Below are 20,673 nucleotides of genomic sequence, written 5' to 3'. Positions count from 1 at the left end.
AACCTGACGGGAAGCCAGTGCAAGGACTTCAGGATAGGGGGTAATATCACTTGTACCAGACCTAGTCAGGATTCTGGCTGCAGAATTTTGAACATATTGAAGTTGATTTTTAGTGGATTTAGGTACACCAACGAGTAGAGCATTGCAGTAGTCAAGTCAGGAGAACACTAATGTATGGATCAGCTTTTCAGCTACAGTGTATGATAGCATAAGATGTTCTGAGAACAGTACATGTGGCTCAAAGGTTAAGCTAGCATCAAATATCACCCCTAGATTTTTCAATTTAGACTGAAGCTCAAGTACAGTGCCATCTATAGATAAGCTAGATAAAGAGTCAACAAACCAATCAAACCAACCATAAAGAGTCAACAAGCCAATCAAGGCAACCATAAAGTGTCACCAAGCCAACCATAAAGAGCCTTCAAGCCAACCATAAAGAGCTACCAAGCCAACCATAGTCAGCAATCCAATTAAGGCAACAATAAAGAGTCACCAAGCCAACCATGTGTATGATAGCATAAGACGCAGCCGAGCAATGTTTTTCAACTGGAAAAAAGATGTTCTGACAACAATTTGTGCATGTGGCTCAAAGGTTAACTAGCATCAAATATCACCCCTAGATTTTTCAATTTAGACTGAAGCTCAAGTACAGGGCCATCTATACATAAGCTAGATAACAAATCAATAAGCCAATCAAACCAACCATAAAGAGTCAACAAGCCAACCAAGCCAGCCATAAAGAGTCAACAAGCCAATCAAGGCAACCATAAAGTGTCACCAAGCCAACCATAAAGAGCCATCAAGCCAACCATAAAGAGTCACCAATCCAACCACAAAGAGTCACCAAGCAAGTAGGCCAATGAAGAAGGTAACTGTTAGCTTGAAAAGAACACCAGCTCTGCAGCTGTGCAGTTCATCCAAACATTTTAATTGCAACATTTTCTCTTTGGCAAGAGCACGCCTTTAAGTAAACGCACGTAGCTTGCGCTCCATAGTTAATGGATGAAAAGTCCTCTGTTGTCAACTCATAGTCCTCCAAACAAACATCCTTTTAATGAAGCTGTGTAATCAGATTTTTGCTTTGTAAAATTACACCGATTCTGTAATGAAATGGTTTAATTTTCTCCCCGTACAGTGAAGGTAAACGTCGAGCTAATGATCTAGATAAAATAATAGCATTTTAAGTGCTATTATATAGTGAGGGGAAAGAAGTTAAACGAGTAATACAACTCATTAAATTATCCGACTTCAAATGGATCTTTGGAGCTGTGCGTTGTAAGATAAATTTCAGGGGGGGGTGGAAGGAGCAGGCTAGCGGATACGTCGACTTAAAGCAGAATTGCAGCCAAGCCAGTACATTTAATTGTGTGTACGGGAACCGGTTTACGTGCCAAAAGATTTGTCATCCTGTTCATTCCATTGTGAAAATATCTTCATTGGTGTTTGTGGAATTTTCCAACAGCCAAGGAGCATTTATGGCCGAAGAATTATCCATATCTTAGACTACCCCAAATATTGGAGAGTCTAATAGAAAGTCTTAGGCTTAGTTTACACCGGTGGTTGGGGGGGGGGGGGGGGGGGGGGCGCGTTTTCACCACCCACAACCTCTACCCCTTAAGCTGCAAGGGTAGTGGAGGGAGGTACAAATATGCTGAGTGTCATGGCGTGGCAAAAATGATCCCCTCAAATTTAACTGAATGGGAGCGCCCCGCAAACCACGCAATGCACGGGGGTTGTGGTGCTGTGGTGCCGGGTTTATTGTTTTAACACAATTGGTGCAGAGGCAATAAAACCTCTCCTTACCGCCTTTCAAACGTGATGTTGATTTCAATTCAGAGGGCTCTGCGTGTGTAAATGAGCCCTTAGTGGTGGAGGGATGGAGAGTCTAACTATTGGGGGGAAATGTCACCATTGTGGGAGGGGCAGAGACACAAATTACTGAAGGGAAAGCCCACCATAGTGGGAGGGGCAGAGACACAAACTACTGTAGGGCAAACCTCACAAGTGTGGGAGTGACTGATACACAAACTACTGCAGGGAAATCTCATCATTGTGGGAGGAGCAGAGACACAAACTAATGCAGGGCGAATCTCACAATTGTGGGAGGGGCAGACACACAAACTACTGCAGGGAAATCTCATCATTGTGGGAGGGGCAGAGACACAAACTACTGCAGGTAAATCCCAACATTGTGGGAGGGGCAGAGACACAAACTACTGAAGTGAAATCCCACCATAGTGGGAGGGGCAGAGACACAAATTACTGCAGGGAAATCTCTCTATTTTGGGAGGGGTAGAGACACAAACTACTGTGGGGAAATCTAATCAATGTGGGAGGGGCAGAGACACAAACTACTGCAGGGAAATCTCACCATTGTGGGAGGGGCAGAGACACAAACTAGTGCATCGCAACCTCTCCATTGTGGGAGGAGCAGAGACACTAACACTTGTGGCATAATCTTACCGTGGGAGGGGAGGAGACAGAAATTACGTTGTAAAAATCTCACTATTGTGGGAGGGGCAGAGACACGAACTACTGCTTGAAAACCTCACTCATGCGGGAACCAGTTCACCTACCTGTATGTTTTTGGAAACCTGTATGACCACACAGGAGGGTTTAGAAAGCTAAGGTCATTTATTGTAGCCAATGCAGAGTGTGCAATGTACAGACAGCCAACATAATAACATTCTTTGCTGAAAGCAGAATCCCAGTTTTCAAGGTGGCACACGGCATCTTATTTTGCTCTTCCTCTTCAGAAATTGGCCTATTAAGGATAAGAAAGCCTGGGCTCCTTTTCTGGTTCACAAAGAGATAAAGTTTGTTCCCAGAAATGTGCCCAGGCTGCCTCCGCACTGCTGTTTATTTTCTTATCTTCCAAAGAACAAGCGACAAAGACTCTCTTCTCGTTCTGTAGAGTGTATTGTGGCAATGAAGCAATCCATGCAACTAAATTCATCCATGTCGGCTGAATTCTAATAATGTATCCAGCGGGCAGAGCCCTCATAACGCGTTCCATACAGGCCACCTTGTGTTTAATGTATAGTGGCTACTGAACATGGCTGCTCATTATAAGGCGCTCAGAACTTAAAGTAGAACGTTGGGTAAGTCAATAATTTAAATTAGACCTAAAACTGTATATATTATATACATTACTTAATATAATGTTTTATATATATATATATATATATATATATATATATATATATATATATATATATATATATATACATATACACACTATATTGTCAAAAGTATTGGGACACCGGTCTTTACACGCACATGAGCTTCAATGGCATCCCAGTCTTAGTCCATAGGGTTCAATATTGAGTTGGCCCACCCTTTGCAGCTGTAACAGCTTCAACTCTTCTTGGGAAGGCCGTCCACAAGGTTTAGGAATGTGTCTATGGGAATGTTTGACCATTCTTCCAGAAGCGCATTTGTGAGGTCAGGCACGGATGTTAGACGAGAAGGCCTGGCTCGTAGTCTCCTCTGTGCAGGCCAGTCAAGTTCCTCCACCCCAAACTCGCTCCTCCATGTCTTTATGGACCTTGCTTTGTGCACTGGTGAGCAGTCATGTTGGAACAGGAAAGGGCCGTCCCCAAACTGTTCCCACAAAGTTGGGAGCAGGAAATTGGCCAAAATGTCTTGGTATGCTGACGCCTTAAGAGTTGCCTTCACTGAGGTGCAGGGCAGTCAAGTTCCTTCACCCCAAACCTGCTCATCCATGTCTTTATGAACCTTGCTTTGTGCACTGGTCTAAATCATTTGGTGGAGGGGGGATTATAGTGTGGGGTTGTTTTTCAGGGGTTGGATTTAGTTCCAGTGAAGGAAACTCTTGGGCGTCAGGATACCAAGACATTTTGGACAATTTCATGCTCCCAACTTTGTGGGAATAGTTTGGGGATGGCCCCTTCCTGTTCCAACATGACTGCGCACCAGTGCACAAAGAAAGGTCCATAAAAACATGGATGAGCGAGTTTGGGATGGAGGAACTTGACTGGCATGCTCATCCCAAACGGTGTTTATCGGGTTGAGGTCAGGACTCATCCATGTCTTTATGGACCTTGCTTTGTCATGTTGGAACAGGAAGGGGCCATCCCCAAACTGTTCCCACAAAGTTGGGAGCATGAAATTGTCCAAAATGTCTTGGTATGCTGATGCCCAAGAATTCCCTTCACTGGAACTAAGCGACCAAGTCCAACCCCTGAAAAACAACCCCCCCACCATAACCCCCCCTCCGCCAAATGATTTGGACCAGTGCATAAAGCAAGGTCCATAAAGACATGGATGAGCAAGTTTGGGGTGGAGGAACTTGACTGGCCTGCAAAGGGTGGGCCAACTCAATATTGAACCCTAAGGACCAAGACTGGGATGCCATTAAAGTTCATGTGTGCGTGTAAAGGCAGGTGTCCCAATACTTTTGATGACATAGTGTATATTATTAAGTACCCAGTTTAGTGTTCATTTAGCTTTCCAGTGTTTTTTTTTTTTTTTTTCCCCTTCACACGTCGCGATGATTGCCGGTCACGAGTCACTTGCGTTTGTAGACATATTTAGCCCTTGTGTTGCGGAGACATGCACATTTCACAGAGCGCTGCCTTCACTCCGCCGGTCTTGACACAATCTCCAGGCTCGTCTTTCCGATAGACGGGCAGAAAGTGAACATTCTTAATCTGCCCTTGATACTCCGCAGTGGAATATGCAAATGGCGGAGAACATTCTGAATATTAAAATATTTAAACAAGGTTCAAGTTCAGGAGTTGGAGGAAGTTTGAGGTCAAAGCGTGATTTCATTTAAATCTCATTGCGGTGTAAAGAGCTTATCCAGGAGAACGGCTCAGAGAAGAGCCAACCTGGAAAACATCTTGAGGGCCCCATTCGCAATATCAGGTTGTGTTTGACGCAATGCGGTGAAATTCACCAAATGGGAAGCACAATGTATCCTGCCAACGGTACATGCATTGCATTGAGGTACACCGCCAGAAACGGTAGATCCTCCTTTATTGCTGTGTTGTGGCACATTAGATAGTTGTTATTATTATTGTCAAAGCTTAACCACTTCAGCCCCAGAAGATTTTGCCCCCTTCCTGACCAGAGCACTTTTCGCGATTCGGCACTGCGTCACTTTAACTGACAATTGCGTGGTCGTGCGACGTTGCACCCAAACAAAATTGACGTCCTTTTCTTCCCAGAAATAGAGCTTTCTTTTGGTGGTATTTGATCACCTCTGCGGGTTTTATTTTTTTGCGCTATAAACATAGAAAAGACCGACAATTTTGAACGAAACGTAATATTTTTTACTTTTTGCTATAATAAATATCCCCCAAAAAGATATAATTTTTTTTCCCTCAGTTTAGGCCAATACATATTCTTCTACATATTTTTGGTAAAAAAATCACAATAAGCGTATATTGATTGGTTTGCGCAAAATTTATAGCGTCTGCAAAATAGGGGATAGTTTTATGGCATTTTTATTATTAATTTTTTTTTTTAATTTAATAATGGCGGCGATCTGCGATTTTTATCGGGACTGCAACATTATGGCGGAAGCATCGGACACTTTTGACACTATTTTGGGACCATTGTCATTTATACAGCGATCAGTGCTATAAAAACGCACTGATTACTGTGTAAATGACACTGGCAGGGAAGGGGTTAACCACTAGGGGGCGATGAAGGGGTTAAGTTTGTCCTGGGGAGTGATTCTAACTGTAGGGGGGACGGGCTTCAAGTCACATGACAGTGATCACTGCTCCCGATGACCTAGAGCAGTGATCTCTGTCATGTCACAAGCCAGAACGGGGAAATGCCAGTCCCGCGGGCATGGTCACGCTGTACGCAGCGGGCACGCGCGCCTGCTATCCCCGGCTCTTAAAGGGGACGTGCCGGTACGCCCATTTGCCCACTGCTGCCATTATGCCGACGTATATCGGCGTGCGTCAGTCGGCAACTGGTTAAAGTGTTACTAAACCCAGGGCCCTGCATTCACTATATCTGGTCTCCCACAGTACACAAAACATGGAAATGCAATTATTTTAGTAAATATAAACTGCTAAATACCCTTTCTCATCAGCAGTCTTGTGAATTCTATCAGTGTCTGGTTAAAGCTTGTAGTAGGAGTTTTCATTCTCCTCTGACTGTCCTAGCAGGACTCCTGACCCTCTGTCTGGACAGTGCTGATTGGCCCTGTGCTGATAACATGCACTCTCCCAAAGAAAAAAAAGAAAAAAACAGTCTAGCAATACACACCAAACTGAGCATGTGCAGAGTCCCCCCAAAGGCTCTGTACTATCAGGAGATGGATTGGGGACAGCGGAAGAAGGGGAGGATCCGAGAAAACGGGATAAAACAGCCTTTTTTTTTACACAATGCAGAGGATTAACCCCTTAGGTTCCACAGTGAGTATAACAAGCGTGCTTTACTGCATTTGCAGACTGATATTACTGTTGTGGGTTTAGTAACACTGTAACCACTTGCCAAGCGCCCCACGTACGTATACTGCGGGGGGGGCGGCGGCTCCCCTGCACGAAATCACATACGGGTAAGTGATTTCGCTCTTATGGGTCTGCAGCGCGCACGATTGGACACAGCAGGAGCCAATCAGCAGGTCCCAGCGTTCCCGAGGCAGACAGAGCGGCGGTCTGCCTATGTAAACAAGGCAGATCGCCGTTCTGTGACAAGGGGGAGACAGAGTTCCTGTGTTTCTGCTAAGCAGGAGCACGGATCTCTGTCTTCCCACAGTTAAAGCACCTCCCCCCACCCCACAGTTAGACCCCTTTCACACTGAGGCAGCTTTCAGGCGTCTTAGCGCTAGAAATAGCTCCTGTAAAGCGCCAGAAAACTGCCTCTCATGCCTCCCGAATGTGAAAGCTCGAGGGCTTTAACACTGGGGGAGGTGCCCTTGCGGGAGGTTAGGAAAAGTCCTGCAAGCACCATCTTTGGGGCAGTTTGGAAGCACTGAAATGAACAGGCATCGCTTCCAAAGCGCCTGAAAAGCTCTTCGGAAGCGCCGCAACATGGGCGCTTTTAACCCATTCTTCGGCCGCTAGCGGGGGTTAAAATCGTCCCACTAGCGTTGCTTAAACAGTGCTAAACCGCCGCCAAAATGAGCGGCGCTTTAGCGCTAACGCACCCACGGCTCAGTGTGAAAGGGGTCTTAGAAAGCACTCCCTAGGGACACATATAACCCTGTGATCACACCCTGATGTTAACCCCTTCCCTGCCAGTGTCATTAGTACAGTGACAGTGTATATTTTTTTTAGCACTGATCACTATATTAGTGTCACTGGTCCCCCCCAAAAAAGTGTCAAAATTGTCACTTAGTGTCCAATTTGTCTGCCGCAATGTCGCAGCCCCACTATAAGTGGCTGAACGCCGGACTTTGATTTTATTTGGGTACAGCGTCGCACGGCCGCGCAATTGTCAGTTAAAATAACGCAGTGCCAAATCTCAAAAAATGGCCTCGTCATGAAGGGGGGTAAACCTTCTGGGGCTGAAGTGGTTAACTCAACAATCTGAAGTTAGAAGCTGATTGGCTACCATGCACAGCTGCACCCGATTGGGAGTGCTCCAGTTTTACTAAATCTCCCCCATACTCTGTTTTGTCTAATATATACTACATTATTATTTATGATGGTCAGATCACAGCTCATAATGTTCTTCGGATACAAAACTGTAACATTCATTAGATCTAAGTAGAGTATCTATCATTTTTTTTTAGAGCAGAGCTGAAGTGTTCTCGTTCTTTTATATGCAATGCATCCTATATTGTTTTAATCAGGTCATATAAATCTACTGAAAACACCTGGCTTCTCAGAGGTAGGCAAACACATCAGTGCCGCATTGTATTAAAGATGGGGGAGTAAAGAGGGGGCTGCGGTAATGGATTATTAAATTTAAAAAAAAAAAAAAAAAAAATGTTTTTATTCAAGAAAATCTGTATTGAAAAGAAATAAGTAGGCTACCATTTCTGAAAAGCTTTGTCGGGAATGGCGCTAGATCTAAACAACATCTTAGGTTGGGATGAGGTGGAGAACTGTAGGATTAGCAGAGTTTATAAAGTACATAGGGTAAATAGTAGGGTTAATAGTAAATTAGGGTGCGCTGCCCTGATAATGCCTGTGTAGGAGAAACACGTTGGGTGGGGCCAGACACGTGAACGTCATCACGCACGCTGTTTGTGGACTAGATCTGAGCAACATCTTAGGTTAGGATGAGATCTAGAAATGCAGGTTTACCAGAGTTATATAGTCGTTAGATTGCTCCCCCCCCCCAAACCAAGGTTTCCTTCTGCCTTCTGAAAGGTGCACCAAACAAAATAATTAATTATGCCCAAAAAACAAGAACAACTAAGTGCGAAAAATAAACATGAAAAAGCTGCAGCACTACTAAAATAAACTCAAAAAAATGTGCAAATTGGTCAATAATAGTAAATTAGGGTGCGCAGCCCTGATAATGCCTGTGTAGGAGAAACGCGTTGGGCGGGGCCAGACACGTGAACGTCATCACGCACGCTGTTTGTGGACTAGATATGAGGAAAATCTTAGGTTAGGATGAGATCTAGAAATGCAGGTTTAGCAGAGTTTATATAGTCGTTAGACTGTCCCCCAAACAAAGGTTTCCTTCTACCTTCTGAAAGGTGCACAAAACAAAATAATTAATTATGCCAAAAAACCAAGAACTACTAAGTGCGAAAAATAAACATAAAAAAGCTGCAGCACTACTAAAATAATCTGAACACAAATTGTGCAAATTAGTCAATAATAGTAAATTAGGGTGCGCTGCCCTGATAATGCCCGTGTAGGAGAAACACGTAGGGTGGGGCCAGACATGTGAATGTCATCACGCACGCTGTTTGTGGACTAGATCTGAGCAACATCTTAGGTTAAGATGAGATCTAGAACTGTAGTTTTAGCAGATTTTATATAGTAGTTAGGGCTGCTCCCCACCAAGGTTTCCTTCTACCTTCTGAAAGGTGCACTAAACAAAATAATTAATTATGCCCAAAACACAAGAACAACTAAGTGATAAAATAAACATGAAAAAGCTGCAGCACCAATAAAAGAATCTGAACACAATTTGTGCAAATTGGTCAATAATAGTAAATTAGGGTGTGCTGCCCTGAAGATGCCTATGTAGAAGAAACACATTGGGTGGGGCTAGATACATGACATCATCACCCATGCTGTTTGTGGACTAGATCTGAGCAACATCTTAGGTTAGGATGAGAACTGTAGGTTTAGTAGAGTTTATATAGTAGTTAGGCTGCCCCCCAACCAGGGTTCCCTTTTACCTTCTGAAAGGCGCACCAAACAAAATAATTAACTATGCCCAAAAAACAAAAACAAATTGGTCAATAATACTAAATTAGGGTGTGCTGCCCTGATAAGGCCTGTGTAGGAGAAACACATTGGGCAGGGCCAGACACGTGAACGTCATCACGCACGCTGTTTGTAGACTAGATCATCTTAGGTTAGTAAGAGATCTGTAGGTTTAGCAGAGTTTATATAGTATTGGTTATCAAAATCGTATAACACTCAGATGTGAAGGTGTCTACTGACACAGGCATGAATATATATACAGGCTCGTTCCAGATCTGTCAACACTGCAGGTGAACACACGATTCAGCGTGGTGATGATACCTGCAAGCACCACACCCTACGTACGTTGGGACGTTAGATGTCTTTGCGGGAATGCCCGTCAAGACAACTAAACGACGAAACGTACGTAGGGTGTGCTGCTTATTTATTCAGGACACATTATAAATTATTTACATATATATATTTTATAATAGCACATTGTATTTTTTGCTTTTTTTACTGTTTTTGTTTAACAGTTTTTGGAGTCTTTTACTTGATATTTATGTTTTTAAATCATAATTTTTCGTTTTTTTTAACATTTTTTCACTGAATATTTTTGCACATATTAATATCTCTAAAGTATTATTGGATATTCATTTCTATTTGGTTATATAGGAGTCTCACGTAATAATATTTAAAGTTACCACTATTGTATTGGTAGATGTTCTAGAACATCACATATTTTTATAGGTATTGCACTTAGCGCTGTCGACCCCCCCCCACCTAAAATGCTTCCAATTGACAGTAAAAGACAACTATTTGCACATCTTTTCTATTCTAATTTTTGTTCTTTGGTACTCTTTCACCTCTTTTACTTAGAACAAGAAGCCCAAAAACTAACATTTTCATAGGGAGGTCTTTTCCTACCTGATATCACCATATTTTTTTAGCTTCTACCTTTTTTTTGAAGGTCCGTTCTAATCATGATCCATGCATGTAACGGAAGATGAATGCCTTTGAAGCATCTCCTGTATTCAGGTCACGGTATAGCTAATGGTAGTTAGTCTCTGTCAACTGGGCTTGTTCTGTAATGTTGAAGACTTTTCACAGCTTATCCAAGCTACTTCTTCAGTTCCAGCGTCAGCAACATACTCTAGCATTTATAGCCACCCACGCAGGTTACTCACCTTAATCCAATTACCGTCGTTTTACAGGTCAGAGAGATGTGGATTGTCCAGGAACATGATGGGAGGTGTGAAAGCTCGTGAGATGGCCCGTTCTAATGACATAATCCGAAACCCATGTTGCTATGAGATCTGGGGCAGCTGGTAACTCTCAGAGTTACATGGCTGAAGGTGGGTCAAGGAGATTGTTGATTGTCCAAGAAAATTATGAGAGGTGCGAAAGTTTGTGAATAGACTCCATTCCAATGACATACTCCCATCCCATGGTGCCATGAAGTTTGGGACAGATTTAGAGTTTTGGGGTTAGAGATGTGGAAGTGGCATTATTTGTAGGTAACAGATGATATTGAATGCCCCCTCCCCTTTTTAGGGATGTTTGTCTCAGTTTCATATACAGTAGATGGCCTTTTTTACGTCTCTTGCTAACCAGTTGTCCTCTCTGTGCTCCTCACTGTCCTGGAAAAAGTGTTCCTTTTCCTAAAAGTTTAGGAGCCCTGGATGGTGCATCAAGATATGCACTCGCCGGACACTTTATTAGGTACATCTGGCTAGTACCGGATTGGACCCCCTTTTGCCTTCAAAACATAGATTCAAGGTTTTTGAAACATTCCTCAGAGATTTTGGCCCATAGTGACATAATAACATCACGCAGTTGCTGCAGATTTGTCGGCTGCACATCCATAATGCAAATCTCCCGTTCCCACCACATCCCAAAGGTGCTCCACTGGATTGAGATTTGGTGACTGTGGAGGCAATTGGAGTAAAGTGACCTCATTGTCATGTTCAAGAAACCAGTTTGAGATAATTTGAGCTTTGCGACATGGTGCATTATCCTGCTGGAAGGAGCCATCAGAAGATGGGGACACTGTAGTCATAAAGGGATGGACATAGTCAGCAACAATACTCAGGTAGGCCGTGACATTTAAACGATGCTCAATTGGTACTAAGGGGCCCAACCTGTGCCAAGAAAATATTCCTCACACCATTACACCACCACCAGCCTGAACCAGTGATACAAGGCAGGATGGATCCATGCGCCAAATTCTGACCCTACCATCTGAATGGAAGGAGCCATCAGAAGATGGGTACACTGTAGTCATGAAAGGATGGACATGGTCAGCAACAATGCTCATTTGGTACTAAGGGGCCCAAAGTGTGCCAAGAAAATATCCCCCACACCATTACACCACCACCACCAGCCTGAACCGGTGATACAAGGCAGGATGGATCCATGCTTTCATGTTATTTACGCCAAATTCTGACCCCACCATCTCAATGTCGCAGCTGAAATCGAGACTCATCAGACTAGGCAACGTTTTTCCAATCTTCTATTGTCCAATTTTGGTGAGCCTGTGCGAATTGTAGCCTCAGTTTCCTGTTCTTAGCTGACAGCAGTGACACCCGGTGTGGTCTTTTGCTGCCGTAGCCCATCTGCTTCAAGGTTCGATGAGTTGTGTGTTCGGAGATGGTATTCTACATACCTTGGGTGTAACGAGTGGTTATTTGTGTTACTGTTGCCGTTCTATCACCTGGAACCAGTCTGCCCGTTCTCCTCTGACCTCAACAAGGCATTTTCCTCCACACAACTGCCGTTCACTGGATAGTTTCTCTTTTTCCCCACCATTCTCTGTGAAACTCGAGAGATGGTTGTGCGTGAACATCCCAGAAATACTCAGACCAGCCCCGTCTGGCACTAACAACCATGCCACCTGAAAAGTCACTTAAATCTCCTTTCTGATGCTGGGTTTGAACCTCAGCGAGTCGCCTTCGCCACGTCTAGATGCCTTAATGCATTGAGTTGCTGCCATGTGATTGGCTGATCAGCGATTTGCGCTATCAAGCAATTGAACAGGTGTACCAAATAAAGTGGCCAGTGAGTGTACATTCCTGTGGGTTCTCTTTCGACACTTGTGGATACAGACCTCAAATCAGGGATAAGTTCTCCCATAAATACAGTGGGAAGCTTTGCTTCATCGTTTCCATCCCCCCCCCCCCCCGTCTTAGACCAATGACAGCTTTTGTGCCTTTCCTCATTTCACACCTCTTAGCTGACTTTTTAAGTTGCATTAATTTTTATCCACCGAGATATATTACATCTGACTTGTATTGAATAGCTTGATATATTAATACACTCATCCTAAATACTTCTGTCACTAGCGGTTTAATAACAGTAATTAAAGTGAGACAGCCATAACAATAGCTGCCCTAATGACAATGAATTTTTTTTTTTCTTTCCCGTTCCCTTAGACAGGCTCTGAGTCCAATTTGAATTGGCCTTTACGAAAGTTATGGGTAGCTAGGCAGGAAGCACAGACGAGCGCAAGGTCACCTCTTATCTGCCGTAAATTGTCTTCTGGCCAGATCTGATACGCTGCTTAAAATTCAGCCTTAGAATTGAGTTCTTTGTATGAATAATTAGATTATATAGGTACAATAGAGCCGTAGAGTTAAAGGACCAGCTTAAAGTATTAAAGTCTTTCCAGATAGCTGGGTATTTATGATCATGGACACCTGTCCATCTGACATCTAGAGCTGGCTTAGATGAGCAAACTCAATGATTTTGGTCACATTTTAATGCCTACCATAGCTTCTCCTTTAGGGCTAGTTTACACTTGCTTCAAAACATGGCTTCGGACAGGCTTTGTTAAAGCTCTCTGAAAGTCCAGTCAAAGCTCCTGTCACTAAAAAAAATGGTTAGCTTACAGTCCTGTTTACACCTTGCTTTTGCTTGGTGCTTCGATGAGCCTTTGGTGGGGTTTCAATGAGGCTTTGGTGGGGCTTTGATGAGGCTTTGGTAGAGCTTCGATGGGGCTGTGAGGAGGCTTCGGCGGGGCTTAATTATAGCTGAGGTCAAGTTTCTGTGCAGGACACTTGAGTTCCTCCACACCAAAGTGGTCAAATCACGTCTTTATGGAGTTGGCTTTGTACACAGGTTCACAGTCATGCTGGAATAGAAAAGGACCTTCCCCAAACTGTTACCACAAGGTTGGAAGAGCACAGCTGTGTACAATGCCTTTGTAGATAAGAAGACCTGAATCACTGGGGTGCTCATTATAGTTGAGGTCAAGTTTCTGTGCAGGACACTTGAGTTCCTCCACACCAAAGTGGTCAAATCACGTCTTTATGGAGTTGGCTTTGTACACAGGGGCGCATTCATGCTGGAATAGAAAAGGACCTTCCCCAAACTGTTACCACAAGGTTGGAAGAGCACAGCTGTGTACAATGCCTTTGTAGATAAGAAGACCTGAATCACTGGGGTGTTCATTATGGTCAAGTTTCTGTGCAGGACTGTGCTGTCACTACTTCTGTCAGCCCTGTAAAAAAAGGAAGGTGCCCGCATCCCTACAGTAAGCCATTGTGCCCAGGGCAGCCGCCTCCCCTTGCCCACCCCTTGTCCCGGCCCTGGTGGTACCATTGGGGGATCAGTTTTTGGGTTTTCTTTTTTGGCAAGTCAGTGGATGGCGGGAATCATGATTGATGATGGATTTACAACAAGGGGCATTTTTGGGGGGTTTTATTTATTTAGTAAGGGACTTGTCAAACGTTTAGGTTTCTTTATTCCTTTTTTTTAATGCTGGAATAGGAGTGTTATGTACCAACTCTCATTCACATGGGGGGGGGGGGGGGCTGGTATATGGGGGCCCCCTTATTATCACTTCAAGAGTTTGATAAGCCCCATGCAACAGACCCCCACAACCACTGGCCAGGGTTGTAGGAAGGAGGCCCTTGATCTCATCAACATAGGAACGAGGTGCTTTGCTTGGGAGGGGTCCTGCTGGCCATATCAGTAGATGTGATGATCAGGTATCCACAGCTCTTTGGCCATATAGCCTAAAACTAGGCAGCTACATTCTCCTGCATTTGCAGCAGCGAGCATTGTCGAAGGTAACCTTCCTTTAGGTGGCGGTCCCCGATTGTCGACTCTGTCAGCGCTCTCCATACATACATAAATTCACTTCCACTCAGTGCAATTTCTTTAAATAAAAAAGAGAAGCATGAGATTATTGTTTTCCTCAGAACAGATGCTCAGCATAATCCCTTTTTTTTCAGGAGTCTTAAAGCATCAGGTTATATTTTGATAACGAGGGAGAAAAACACTTAAGAACTGAGACGCTTCTAGAAAATGTTTTCTTTATTTTACGACCCAGCATGTGGGGGAGGAAGCGTTTATGTTTATCATGTTCGGGTTGCTATAGATATTCGACTCCGCCAGTAAAGCCTGACACACGCTTGGCACGATCGCACAGCACGGAATTAATAAACATTAGCGAGAAATTGTAAATGGGGTCTTTTAAAGTGACAAGAGGCGCATTTTCAGCTTATTTCACGTGTAGTAAAGTTGTAGCAATATGGAGGTCTGAAGGAAGCGGTCAAAAACAGATACCTCCTCTTTCCCGGCCGGCAGCAGAAGATGGCGGACTCTAAGGCCGAGGCTAAGGCTCCACCAAAGGCCAAGGCTAAGGCACCACCAAAGGCCAAGGCCGTGCCAAAGGGCAAAGGAAAAGCCCCGGCACAGATCAATAAGATACCTTCAGAACTAACCAAGGGAGGTCTTCCAGAATTCTACAAGTACTTGGGTGGTGGATTTAAAGCTTCAAGTCATGTTTTGGTCCTAGATGGCGGAGGACATCTCCTTGGTTGTCTCGCCGCCATTGTTGCTAAGCAAGTTTTGCTTGGACGTAAATTGTTTGTCGTGAGATGTGAAGGTGTCAACATTTCTGGCAACTTTTCCCACAATAAACTCAAATACCTTGCCTTCCTACGTAAACGCATGAACACAAACCCATCCCGTGGGCCATACCACTTCAGAGCACTTAGTTCTGGAGGACTGTAAGAGGTATGCTGTCAGACAAGACTAAGTGAGGACAGGCTGCTCTGGAGCGACTGAAGGTCTTTGATGGTATCCTACCTCCTTACAATAAGAGGAAGCGTGTGGTGGTGGTCCCTGCTGCCCTCAAGATCGTTTGCTTGAAGCCAACACGGAAGTTTGCTCTCCTTGGCCACCTTGCCCATGAAGTTGGCTGGAAGTACCAGGCAGTCACTACCAAATATGTCACACGATATTTGCACAGCGTTTTTTGGGGGAAAAATACACTTTAACCCCTTCATGCCCAAGCCCTTTTCTGACACTTGTTGCTTACAAGTTAAAATCCATATTCTTTGCTAGAAAATTACTTAAAACCCCCAAACATTAAATATATATATTTTTTTAGCAGAGACGCTAGTGATTAAAATGGCGATTGTTGCAAATTTTTATGCCACGCGGTATTTGCGCAGAGGTTTTTAAAACGCGATTTTTTGGGAAAATATACATTTGAATAACTTTGAAAAAAAAAAAAAAAACACAATATGTAGCCCAGATGATGTGAAAAAAATTGCTTTAAAATTGTACATGCTCGCAGAATGGCGACAACTTATGGTACTTAAAAATCTCCATGGGTGACGCTTTTCACGCCTTGACAAGCTACCTGTTTAGAGTTACAGGGGAGGTCTAGCACTAGAATTATTCTTGTTTCTTGTCGTGACAATACCTCACATGTGTGGTGCAAACACTGTTTACATATGTGTGCGTTCGCTTCTGCACGCGTACATGGAGGGATGGGGGGCATTTTTTTTTTGTTTGTTTTTTTACACTGTCCCTTTATTTATTTATTTATTTATTTATTATTATTATTTTAGTCCTATGGCAAGGAATGTAAACATCCCTTGTAATAGAAATAAGGATGACTGGTCCTCTTTATGGGATCTGGGGTCAAAAAGACCCCAAATTTCTGCTTTACCTTTAAAAGCAAAAGATCAAAAAGATCTTTTGCTTTAAAAAAAAAAAAAAATTACTTCCACCCTGGACTGGAAGTGACGTCATGGTGTCGCTCCGGTCCTCCAAGGCCAAAGAGGCGATCAAAGCGGATCTACTCTTTGTTCGTCCCTGTGACCAGTCGGCGGCACCATCGGATCATTTCTCAAGCAAGCCGGCCGGAAACGGTAAGCTCGTTTTGGGGAAGGTCCCTTCCAGTTCCAAACATGATTGGGCACCAGTGCACAAGGCAAGGTCCATACCACACCATTACCAAAAGTATTGGGACGCCTGCCTTTACACGCACATGAACTTTAATGGCATGCTAATCTTAGTCAGTAGTCCCTAAAAAACAACCCTACACCATAATCCCCCCCCCCCACTCCACCAAATGTTTGGACCAGTGCACAAAGCAAGGTTCATATAGACATGGACGAGCGAGTTTGGGGTGACTCCTGACCTCCACCCGAAAGAACACCTTTGGGATGAATTAGAGCGGAGACTGCGAGCCAGACCTTCTCGTCCACATCAGTACCTGACCTCACAAATGAACTTCTGGAAGAATGGTCAAACATTCCCATAGACACCCTCCTAAACCTTGTGGGCGGCCTTCCCAGAAGAGTTGAAGCTATTATAGCTGCAAAGGGTGGGCCAACCCAATACTGAACCCTACGGACTAAGACTGGGATGTCATTAAAGTTCATGTGCGTGTAAAGGCAGGCGTCCCAATACTTTTGGTAATATAGTGTATGTATAGTGTGGGTAAGCCATTTCAGTCCAGGACGGAAGGGAAGGCAGGAAGCCAACTATAAATCACTTTTTTTTTTGGTTGTCTGTGACCCATTTGGGGTCGTTTAGCCTCACTTCCTTTGTGGTCATCCTGATGAGTAGTGAGGTTAATCTGTCTAGCGGGGACACACACTGTTAGCCAAAACTTGTATTCTACTTAGAGAAAAGAGATCTGAATAAAACATATAACAATGGTTTGAAATTAGAGACATAATTGAATTAATGTTGAATGTTAATTGTTCTATAACTAAAAATACACGCATATGAAATTAAATGTGTATTCATTTACTGTATGTCTCTAATTATATGCCACATTTTAACAAGATCTCTTTTCTTCATGTAGATATAGATATTTTAGGATAGAGTTTCAGAAATAGTTTTATTATCCTCAACATACTTTTTCTTTTTTTTTTTGGCATATGTATCAGTGAATCCTAATGTAATTGGTTGAGTGCAGAATTTTGGGTTTGCGTAACCATTTGCATGCCCAGTGTGGTTAAGATTTATCCAAAGCCTCTTTGGGGGTCAATCATTGTGGGTTGTCCTCAGAAAACTGGTGTAAGCCACTCTGCTACATCTCAACAATCTGGTTGCCACACTGCCTTCTTCTCACCTGGTCGTCATCAAGAGGCCAGATGTTTTTTTCCCTGATTCTTTGAGCCTCCTCCTAGATGACAAGTGCAGTGCATGGGGAGATTGACCCAAAGCAATCCCTTAGGTCAGTGATGGCGAACCTTGGCACCCCAGATGTTTTGGAACTGCATTTCCCATGATGCTTAACTACAGTGCAAAGTGCATGAGCATCATGGGAAATGTAGTTCTGAAACATCTGGGGTGCCAAGGTTCGCCATCACTGCCTTAGGTCAATCAATGTGGGTTGTCCACAAAAAAAAATACTCACCCGCCCAGCAAATTCAACATTGGTGTAAGCTGCAGCTCTACCTAAGCACTCCAGGCCTCACGCAGCACCTCCCCCCCGTTGACATATAATGGTGCACGTACGGTACAGTGGAGTTGGTCTGGCACATGTGCACCGCAGTGCTGATTTACCCCAGGCTTCCTATAATGTGAAGTTGGTATCCCATAATCCTGGAGGCTTTGGATGATGGCGATGGGGAGGGGTGGCATGATTGTTTCCTAGGTGAGAAAGCAGGAACTGCAGGTCCAGGGTGTGCATGCCAGTGCAGTGCAGGGGCGAGTGACCCAAAACTTCCTCAGGTCAATCATTGTGAGTTGTCCACAAAAAGCATACTCACGCACCCAGCAAATTCAACATTGGTGTCAGCTACAGCTCTATCTCAGCACTCCAGGTCTCATGCCGCCCATCGATGACTATGGTCAATGAACAGGGCAGCGGAGTTGGCCTGGCACATGTGCACCACAGTGCTGATTGACCCATAGCTTTCAGGAATGTGCCATTGGTATCCCTGGAGGCTTTGGGTGATGGTGGTGGTGGTGGTGGTGGTGGTGGGGGGGGGGTGACATCATTGTCTCCTAGGTGAAAAAGCAGGAACTGCAGGTCCAGAGTGGGCATACCGGTGCCTCCTTCAGGTCAATAATTGTGAGTTGTCCAAATAAAACATACTCACCCGCCCAGCAAATTCAACATTGGTGTCAGCTGCAGCTTAATCTCAGCACTCCAGGCCTCTGACCACCCCTATGACATACTATGTTCCATGTACAGGGCAGCGGAGTTGACCTGGCAGCACATGTGCACCACAGCGTTGATTGACCTGAAGCTTTCAGGAATGTGACGTTGGTATCCCTGGAGGCTTTGGGTAGTGGTGGTGGTGGGGGGTGACATCATTGTCTCCTTAGTGAACAAGCAGGAACTGCAGGTCCAGGGCGTGCATACCAGTGCAGTGCAGTGGCGATTGACCCAAAGCCTCCTTCAGGTCAATCAATGGGAGTTGTACACAAAAAACATACCCACCCGCAAATTCAACATTGGTGTCAGCTGCAGCTCCATCTCAGCACTCCAGGCCTCAGACCGTCCCCCCTGATGACATACTATGGTCCATGTACAGGGCAGCGGAGTTGGTCTGGCACATATGCACCACCGCGCTGATTGAACTGAAGCTTTCTGGAATGTGACATTGGTATCCCTGGAGGCTTTGGGTGATGGTGGTGGTGGTGGTGGTGGTGGTGGTGGTGGTGGGGGGGGGGTGGTGACATCATTGTATTCTAGGTGAAAAAGCAGGAACTGCAGGTCCAGGGTGTGCATACCAGTGCAGTGCAGCGGCGATTGACCCAAAGCCTCCTTCAGGTCAATCATTGTGAGTTGTCCACATAAAACATTCTCACCCGCCCAGCAAATTCAACATTGATGTAAGCAGCAGCTCCATCTCAGCACTCCAGGCCTCAGACTGCCCCCCCCCCCCCGATGTTATGCTTTGTTCCATGTACAGGGCAGCGGAGTTGGCCTGGCACATGTGCACCAGGGCGCTGATTGACCTGAAGCTTTCTGGAATGTGACATTGGTATCCCTGGAGGCTTTGGGTGATGGTGGTGGAGGAGTGACATAATTGTCTCCTAGGTGAAAAAGCAGGAACTGCAGGCCCAGGGCGTACATACCAGTGCAGTGCAGGGGCGATTGACCCAAAGCCTCCTTCAGGTCAATCAATGGGAGTTGTCCACAAAAAACATACCTACCCAGAAAATTCAACATTGTGTCAGCTGCAGCTCCATCTCAGCACTCCAGGCCTCAGACCGCCCCCCTGATGACATACTATGGTCCATGTACAGGGCAGCGGAGTTGGTCTGGCACATGTGCACCACAGCGCTGATTGAACTGAAGCTTTCTAGAATGTAACGTTGGTATCCCTGGAGGCTTTGAGTGATGGTGGTGGTGGGGTGGGGTGGGGGGGGGCATCATTGTCTCCTAGGTGAGAAAGCAGAAACTGCAGGTCCAGGGCGTGCATACCAGTGCAGTGGCGATTGACCCAAAACTTCCTTCAGGTCAATCAATGTGAGTTGTTCACAAAAAAACACACTCGCCCGCCCAGAAAATTCAACATTGGTGTAAGCTGCAGCTCCATCTCAGCACTCCAGGCCTCAGACCATCCCCCCTGATGACATACTATGGTCCATGTACAGGGCAGAAGAGTTGGTCTGGCACATGTGCACCACAGCGCTGATTGACCTGAAGCTTTCTAGAATGTGACATTGGTATCCCTGAAGGCTTTGGGTGATGGTGGTAGGGTGGTGACATCATTGCCTCCTGGTTGAGAAAGCAGGAACTGCAGGTCCAGGTCCTTCATAACAGTCATTTAACCACCCCCACCCCAACCAAAAATATATATATATATTTAACAGATTGCATAATGGGCGGAGGGGCGTTATGGGAAGTGAAATAGGAAGGTGAGGGTCAACTTTAGGCTATTAAACATGTTGATTTTGGCCACCCCATCTCTGGAAGGAAGAGGTTCAGAACATCTACAAGAACAAGCAAATGCATATTACCGATCTCATTATATTATGATGATCTTGCCAGTCTGAAGACTTTGTATTTATTGGTCTCTCTCTCTCTGTTCAAAGTTTTTGGCACGGACGGGCACAGGGCAATTTATACGATCATTAGTACCAGCTAAAATTTATAATTAATTAA

The 20,673-nt window shown here is 44.6% G+C and overlaps 1 protein-coding gene and 1 pseudogene across 2 annotated transcripts in view; both read left to right on the top strand.

The window, feature by feature from the left end:
- The window catches only part of LOC141107404 (protocadherin-11 X-linked-like), a 1,915,236-nt gene that overhangs the window by 116,473 nt on the left and 1,778,090 nt on the right, over positions 1 to 20,673 (top strand). The gene's annotated exons all lie outside the window — the stretch shown is intronic.
- LOC141107351 (large ribosomal subunit protein uL13-like) lies at positions 14,895 to 15,595 on the top strand (annotated as a pseudogene).

This window comes from Aquarana catesbeiana, linkage group LG09 (genome assembly GCF_042186555.1).
Source record: "Aquarana catesbeiana isolate 2022-GZ linkage group LG09, ASM4218655v1, whole genome shotgun sequence".
Classification (NCBI taxonomy): Eukaryota; Metazoa; Chordata; class Amphibia; order Anura; family Ranidae; genus Aquarana; species Aquarana catesbeiana.
Note: the sequence above shows the minus strand (reverse complement) of the source record. Positions and strands in the feature narration are given on the sequence as shown.